The sequence below is a fragment of the Vollenhovia emeryi genome, unplaced genomic scaffold (assembly GCF_000949405.1).
Source record: "Vollenhovia emeryi isolate VEMERY1.0 unplaced genomic scaffold, V.emery_V1.0 DF939135.1, whole genome shotgun sequence".
NCBI lineage: Eukaryota > Metazoa > Arthropoda > Insecta > Hymenoptera > Formicidae > Vollenhovia > Vollenhovia emeryi.
The window spans coordinates 88,661-97,252 of record NW_011967231.1 but is presented as its reverse complement, the minus strand read 5'-3'; the positions used below and the strand labels follow the sequence as shown (position 1 = coordinate 97,252).

Below are 8,592 nucleotides of genomic sequence, written 5' to 3'. Positions count from 1 at the left end.
GAAATAAATCCATTTTATTTCTTACTCCTACTCCTTACTCCAGCTTACTCCAGCTTACTCCATGTATTGTAGACCAGCCTTAAGAGAACTGCTTCCGGTTTAAGAGAGCTGGAGTAAGGACGTAAGCGAAATGAATTATTTTTATTTCTTACGCTTACTCTTACGCTCACGCTCGACCAATCAGAACGCAGGAGGAGAACTTGGGTACGCCAAAAACGTTAGGCTGATGGTAGAGAACAATCCGTAAACGCTTAAAATACGTCGTAGTCGTAGACGTAGGGCAAGGCAGAGAGAAACGCAAGTCGTATACAAAAGCCTTTCGCGACTTACGTTTACGACTGAGACAGTCTTGAGCGTTTACGGATTGCTCTCTGCCGTCGGCCTTACGCCTACTCTTACTTCCTACTCCACGCTTACTTAAAACGTCGTCTACAATAACCGGCGTAAGCGTGGAGTAAGAAGTAAGAGTAGGCGTAAGAGAGCTACTTCCAGTTTAATAGAGCTGGAGTAAGAGCGTAAGCGAAATGAATTATTTTTATTTCTTACGCCTACTCTTACTCTTACGCCTTTTCACGCATGCCTACAACACCTACTTCACCGTATTGTAGATTGAGTCGGCGTAAACAGCTTACGCCAAAAACGTTACTCCTACTCTTACTTCTTAGTCCACGCTTACGCCGGTTATTGTAGACGACGCTTAACGCGTTAATGACGCTAGGCTCAAGAATCGTAACCTCGGCCGACACAGCGGCGAAGAGCGCACGCTATCGCGTCCAATATTTACCTTACCGTACATCTTGCGGGGCAGGAGGAGGAGGAGGAGGAGGTGAAGAGGCAAGGCGAATCGACCTGTCCCGCGAGGTACGCGGCTAAAAGCCTCAGGACCGAACGTCGAGCGGTGACCAATTTCCGCGGACTCTCCGGGGATCCCCCCCGAGGACCGAGAAACGGCGCCAACGGCGCTATCGTTTGAATCTCGCATCGTCGCGGCCGCGCGCGCGCGCGAGCGGATTCCGGGCCGAGGAGGAAGGAAATGAAAAGTCATCGTCTGGCCGCCCGTTCCTTCCATCGCCGTTGTCTCACGTTGCGCGCAAGTGGAAACGATCGGCCGGGGTTAACTCGACGACAATCACGATCGCGATTACGAGGAAGCTACGAGGAAGTCGACCACGGCGGGGAGCAGGGGGCGCGCGGATCTCTCTCTCTCTCTCTCTCTCCCCCCTTACCCCCCTTCCGTTGCGACTTCCCGGCCGGCGAGCATCCCCACTCCCGACCGCCATGACTGCGGTTCGATTAATTCCGTCGGCTCCGAGGGACGGCGGGCGGCGATTGGCGGACGGCGCCGGCCAATGGTCGCGGCGCGGCTCCCGACACTTGTTTCTCTCCGCGCGTCGTCTCGCTCGCGCGCACCGCCGCGGCGCAGCGGCCGCCGCGGGCGCCGGAGGGGGGGGCGGGGTGGGGTGTCGCGCGCGTCTGGCGGCAACCTTCACTCGACACTTCCTACAGCCGCGGTGTCCGATCAGTCGCTCGCCGACCTCGTAGCGCGACAGTACGAAGGTGCACGCGAAGCCGCCGCGCACGGTCTCTCTCTCTCACTCACTCACTCTCGCTCTGTCTGTCCGCCAGTCGCAGATACGCAAGCTCGGCCGCGCGCTCCTCTCCGCACGACGGGACAAGTGGGGTGATCGCGACTCGCCCCCGCGAGTAGCCGCGCTGCCCGTTCCGCGTGCGCGCTCGCGCGCGTTCTAGGTCCCGCGTACGCCCCGCGTCCGCGTCGCCTTCCCCGTCGTCGTGTCCCGTGGCTCCCGCAGGCGGCGCCGGGCGGAGCGCGAGGAGCGTAGGAGCGTACCGCGAGGAGCTCCCAGAGACAGTCGCGAGTGAGCAACCCGCGAGTGGTGCGCGCGCTCGAGGCCCCCGGGGGGAAAAAAAAAGTGCCGGATGCCCGCGACAGTTCCCTCCCGTTCCCTTCTGTGATAACCCGACGATAGCGCGCGGTCGGCGCGAGCAAGTAACCGAGTAACAGTCCGCGTCTCACGTGCCCGCACGTGCGCCGCGGCGAGTCTCGTCCCGTCTCGTCTCAACCTCGTCGTCTCACACCTCCGCGCCGTGTCGCGCGCGCGGATGCCGCCCGCCGCGACCTGATTACACGCGCGCCGCGTGCCGGGCGTGCGTGCGTGCGTGAGCGAGCGCGCGCCGCATCTCGGCGGCCGATGAACAAGCCGGTGGGATGGTTTGTGCCCGGTCGGACCGTGACAGCGAGTGATAATTAGCCCGGCGGCAGCCCGGCAAAGGATTTCTGTGCCGACGAGGGAGACCGCAGACGCCCACGGGGAGACGAAACAGCGGCCAGCGATCGAGGTAACTGTCCGCCCCGGATTATCTGCGCGTAGCTCGCCGACGAATCTCGCGGCGCCCGTCTCTCCGCGCGCACGTGTGTGAATGTGCGTGCGTGCGTGCCTGCGCGCGTCTGTGTGTGCGTGTGTATGCGCGAGTGTGTGCGTCGATGAGTGCGCGCGCGCGCGTCGCTCCTTCAACGGTTCATCCCGATTGTAAACAAACCCTCGTTGTCGCTGGACTCGCGCCTCGCTTCTCGGAGTCGCGCGAGGTCCATCCGCGAGTATAATCCGAGGGTGCTGTTTTAAGCCCGTATCAGACTACGGATTGGGATTAGATTGAAATTTAACCGATCACAGTAAAGTTTACTAATCCCAAGTTCAGTAACTTTTACTCCGATTGGTCAAATTTCAATCTAATCCCAATCCCAATCCGGGCTTAAAGCCCGTATCAGACTACGGATTGGGATTGGGATTAGATTGAAATTTAACCAATCACAGTAAAGCTAAAACCCGTATCAGACTACGGATTGAGATTGGGATTAGATTGAAATTTGACCAATCGCAGTAGAGTTCACTAATCTCAAGTTTAGTAACTTTTACTCTCATTGGCCAATTTTCAATCTAATCCCAATCACAATCCGTAGTCTGATACAGGCTTTACTAATCGCAAGTTCAGTAACTTTTACTCCGATTGGTCAAATTTCAATCTAATCCCAATCTCAATCCGTAGTCTGACACGGGCTTTACGTTTGCCGCGCGACAGGTTTTGTCAAGTGTCGCCGTATCCGGGGAAAAGGCTGCTTCGCAACGGTTGTAAAATTCGTACGCCGCGTCTGCCGCGCGGGTGTCGATGCCTGTAGCCTCGTCTACGTAGAAGTCGGTAAAGTCGTGCGAATAGTTGACTACGATTGGTCAATTCCTTACGCGTCTGACGGAATTGACCAATCGCAGTCGATTATTCTGCGACTCGCACTGTGGACCCCGCATGTGTCTCGGGGCGCGCGACACTGCTTTTCCCGCTGCATCGCTCGCGCGAATCAACGAGGACGCGGGGACCGGGTGACTCGAGGCTAAATTCTGGATCGACTCTCGCGTGCGATCCAGCGGGGAAAGCACCGTGCGCCGCTGTTGGCTTTACACCGCGGTGAAAATGCTAAAAGTGTAGCTCTTTCTCCGTCTACCCGTCAGCTTGGAAAGAGACGAAGCGGCCCACTTACAGCGAATTCGACTGCTTGCACTAGTGCGCATTGAGCGCGCATTAAGGCCTGTTTATAGTGAATTTTTGTACTTAACTTTGGGCTTGTTTTCTGTTCCTGCACTGGTGAACTAGTGCAATAAATTGGAGTAAGACAAGTATATTTTTTCTCATTCTAGCTTACTGCACTAGTTCACCAGTGCAGGAACAGAAAACAAGCCCTTTGCCTCCAACGGATGTTCAAAGAGTATCTAGCCAAAAAATCGTCCCGCATGGATGCTACGCGGATCGTTTCACTGGCTACAAAGTACTTCGGGAAATATTTCAGACGACTCTTAGGTCTGGTCTCACCAACGTCGCTTAACTTTAGCTTAGTTTAACTCGTTCTCCGTCTCTTTCCAAATGTTACTTTAGAAAGAGACAAACACGAATTAAACTAAGATCAAAGTTAAGCCACGTTTGGTGAAACCGGGCCTTAGACGTAAAAATTGAATGTAAACAAGCCATAGGGTGCACTCGGTGCGCACTGGTGCAAGCAGCCGAATTCGCTGTCAGCATTTTCACCGTGTCGTAAGACACAGAATGCACCCCGAGACCCTCGAGACGCGGGAACTCAAGAGAATGACCGATTCTCCCCGCGTTCGATTGTCACGTGTCACTTTCTCGCGTCTTCGACGAGCCCGTTGCTAGACGCCGCGGTAAATTCGACGCTCGTGGACTCTGCACCGCGAATAGACTCGGGGTTTTTGCAGCGGGGAAAATCGCGGCCAGCGGAATCGACGCGCTCGAGAGAATTCGTCGTGCGACAGACGCAACGGCAGCCCGGAGTCGAAAACAGAACCGGGTCCCGCGCCGCGGTTGATGCCGATCGACCGCTGCCGCTGGGTCTTTAATTCGCGCGCCCGGCGAGCGACGGTCCGTTTCCTTTGACGTGGCGCGCGAAGTGTCACGCCCGAGAACGCGGCGGGCGCGTTTCCGCGGCCCCCCGGGCTCCGAGGAGATCACGTTTCCAGTCCTCCTCGCGGACGACGCCGACTGTAAGATGAAGCCTGCAACCGCGATGATTTTAAACGCGCGTTATTAATAGCGAAAACCTATAATCGATACAGCTGGCGGACGCGAAGGCAAGCGAAATTGCCTCGCGCGCCGGCTACGCGGCCGCGTTTAATTACAAGTGGCGACCGACTCGCCTTCTAATTTTGCGAATCGCTTCGCCCTGTCGTCGTCGTCCCCGTTTTATTTTTTATTTTTTATTTTTTTTGACGGTGGATCCGCGGGCAAGTCGCCGGCACTTTCCGCCGCGTTTATCCCGTCCTCGGATCCCGCGCGGCTCGCCGCGCCGTCGAGCGCGCGAAAGGTCAGCCACTCGACGGAGTCCGGTCCATTTTCGTTCCTCCTAGATTTTCCCGCCCGTCGCCGCGCTCGGGACACGCCACGCGACGCGACGCGACGCGGAGCGGAGCGCGGCCGAGGAGTTAATTCCGGCGCGCCGCGACGCGCGGAACCCGGAAATCCGCTGGAAGCCCCGGCCTCGCTTTTAATCCGCTCGATGTTAATAACCGGTCGTGCGGAATTTAATTAACGCTGACGTCAACCCGCTCGCCTCGCGGACTCGCGGGACGTCGCGGCGGGTAAATAAGCGGCGCGGTTGTCTCTCCCGGAGCGCCGCGCGGAATGCGAACGCGTCTCGGAGTCGGCATAGTCGCCGAATCGGAGAATTCGACCGGAGATTTCGCCGCGAAACGATCGTCTCGCTCGCGCGAGCCACGCTCTTAAGCGTGTCGTATCACAATGTGATATTCGTACCAAAGTAGGATGTAACAGGTAGATATGAGCGCCATCCAATCAAGAATTATATAATTTAACAATTTGGTCGGTCGAAACCGAGGGGGAAACCGCTGAGGGCATTGTGGTGTACAGATTTGCGGCATTACCGGGCATTACTAGGGCATTTTTGGGGCATTACGTCTTGCTGAGGCATTATAAAGATAAAATAAGATAAAACAAGATAAATAAGATAAAAGAAGATAATAAGATAAAGTAATGCCCACTGGACATTAGTGGGCATTGGTGTACAAGATTTTGATCAGCGGTTTCCCCCTCGGTCGAAACGTTTGACATGGTCAATTTCAAATAAATAATATACAAAAGATTGATCAGAAACTCTTCAGGGTCGCCAGTAAAAATTAACAACATCTAATTTGGTTGACCATATCTGGCAATTTTTATGGTTTGGTATCGCGACGTTCCGACCATGGGTTTTGGTCCTTTTCAAGCGATTATAACTGGTACAAAATGGATAAGATTGTTATATCCGCGCTCTAGCGCCTGGCTCTGATTGCCCTTGCATTACGTCTATTAATTAATTATGTTGATATATTTTTTAGGAAAAAAAAACATTTTTATTCTCTCTCTTTCTTTCTCTTTCTCTCTCACTCCCTCCAAAAGTATCTTCTCTACAAAAGTAATGATATATTTATACCTCGCGCTAATAAAGCGGGAAAGGCGTCCCCTATCAGCGTGTAACTCGGATCTCAGTTTCACTTAGAAATTTGTACCTCGAATTTCGCGGTACTGCGCCACCCCAAGCTTAAGGGGGTACGCGGACAGAATTTTCTCTTAAAATCTATCCTGAAAATCATGTAATCGCGGGACAACGCGGCATTTCGAAGAACTTCGTGAGAGTTACGGGAAATTTTACTGGTAAAATGTATGGTGAAATTAAAAAAAAAAACTCCTAAAGTTCTTGGAAGCGCCACGTCGTCCCGCGATCACACGATTTTCAGGGCGAGTTTGAAGAGAAAATTCTGTGTATTCGCGATCTACTTTGCGCGCCGGAATCCACGGAGAAAACCGTAAGATACAGTAACGCCGTAAGATAAGGCGGGAGGGCACGATAATAATAATAATTATACGTGTATTCATAGAGGAATTTTTATCTTATCGGGCGAAGGTGAACTCTAAAATGTTAATTGCGGCCCATTAGCGTATCTTGGCGCAATTTTAAACGGCTGTCGTTTGGCGCTAACGCGTATAATTAGACGTAATTACGTAAAGTACAATTGTATTTAACATTCGGCGATTTAAGACGCCTCTAGGCCCGCTTTCGCGCCACCCGAGATGACTCGGTGACCGCCGCTCGCCGAACGGCGTGGCGATTCCATAGAAATGTTAAACGCTTCGCGCGTGCCGCTGAAGCGCGGGGGAGATTCGGGGAGATAGCTAATGCGAAATTAGACGGGCTTCGCTTCTCGCATTGTCATTTGCCGGATATAAATAGATGTTACGATATCCCCGCCGGCGTGTTACGCAAGCGAGGGATTGTGCAACGTTCGCTTACGAGTTCCTACGAAAATTAAAATGCCCGCGAGTGCGCGCGTTACACGTCGCGCGGAAGCGAATCGACGTTCGAGCGCGCGGCGTCACGGAGGCGGATGTCGAAACGCCGAGGCTGCGAGATCTCCCGCGGCCCGGAGTGCGCGTGTTCTCTCTCTCTCGAAACGGGCCCTCGAGCGATTTCTGCCGGAACGGCGACGACGACACGTTGTGCCCGCGCGGATCGATGGGATTCCGGCCCGAGACCGCCCCGCTGCGGAAACGTTTACGTAAACCGGCCCGGTAGGAACCGCTCGTATTTCTTAATCGTTATTGAGGAAGTTGCGCGTTATCATTTACATAACGCGAGCACGAGCGAGCGAGTTTGCGCGCGTAATACCCCAACCTGCTCGGGGCTTTCGCAAGATTTCCGCGAGTCTTGTGCGGGCACCGTCGTATCGCCCGGAGCGCGAAACCGGCTCTCTCTTTCTCTCTCTCTCCTTCTTGGGGTTTTTCGCGGACACGCTCGCGCGCACGTGGCTGCGGTGCGATCCGGAGGGCCGAGAGAGCGCATACGCGGTTCCGCGAAGTTTCGCCCTCTCGGCCGATCGCGAATGTAAAAAGGCGAATAATCGCGGCAGGTCCGAAATTGTGCGGCCACTTTGCAGTTAAAATGACGATACCGATTTGTGTTGGATATAACCGAAAGCGCACCGCGAGGTCTTTCTTCCGACGCGTATAATTTTCGGGGAAGGAGAAAAGGTTTCAGGTTTATTCGAGATCCGTCGAGCGTACGGTTGCTGCTTGGAAATTTTAGAAATTGACACATCGCAACAATATTAAAAATCCACTGGCTACCGAGACATGTGTGAGATTATGAATTTGCTGCCACAGACTCATAAACTCATTCTGCTTCGGCATAGATTAATTGTTTCAGTCAACGTTAGATTGGAAAAGGACCCGATAAAGAGGTCGAAACGTTGCGACTTAAATAAGAACACTTTTTGCCAGTCTGGTCGACTTTTGAAAGAATTTTCCCTTTGTTCAATTACCACTGGCGACAATAAGCGTCACTCAATTTTTTTGTGAGAGATTTTCAATCGATTTCTGAACGCAATCTGGATTTATTTCCGTAAATAAATTCTTTACAGTGAATTGATTTATAGGAATAATTTATTAAATACCGGAAGCACCGCAAGGTCTTCCTTCCAATGCGTATAATTTTCGGGAAAAGAATTTCTTCCGCGCGAGAGATTTTTAATCGATTTCTGGACACAATCTGGATTTATTTCCATAAATAAATTCTTTACGGTGAATTGTTTTATTGGAAAAATTTATTTTAAATACCGGAAGCACCGCAAGGTCTTTCTTCCAACACGTATAATTTTCGGGAAAAGAATTTCTTCCGCGCGAGAAATCTTCAATCGATTTCTGGATACATTCTGAATTTCTTATTTTCATAAATAAATTTTTTTAAGTGGATTTATTTGTAGGAATAAATTACCAATTATGCGTATACAGGGTGAGTCTTTCCATATCCGACAAAATTTTTGAGAAGGTAGAACGGATCGAGATGAATGGAAAAGTCCTGTACCATTTTGCAATTTTCGTAATAGTTAACGAGTAATTAATTATTAAAAATCGTTGTCTTAGGCCGGCCTACCGCCCAATTCGAGCGCGTGGCGAGATGTGCGCATAGCAATATCGATCGCCGGGCGGTCACATCTTGCCACGCGCTCGAAGTGG

General features: G+C 52.5%; 1 protein-coding gene across 1 annotated transcript in view; it reads left to right on the top strand.

The window, feature by feature from the left end:
- The first annotated feature begins 1,519 nt into the window (after window positions 1–1,519).
- The window catches only part of LOC105567684 (ets DNA-binding protein pokkuri), a 54,118-nt gene continuing 47,045 nt past the window's right edge, over window positions 1,520–8,592 (top strand). The window contains exon 1 of the mRNA XM_012022747.1: window positions 1,520–2,358. The gene's annotated coding sequence lies outside the window, so the exon portion shown is untranslated. The remainder of the gene's footprint in view (window positions 2,359–8,592) is intronic.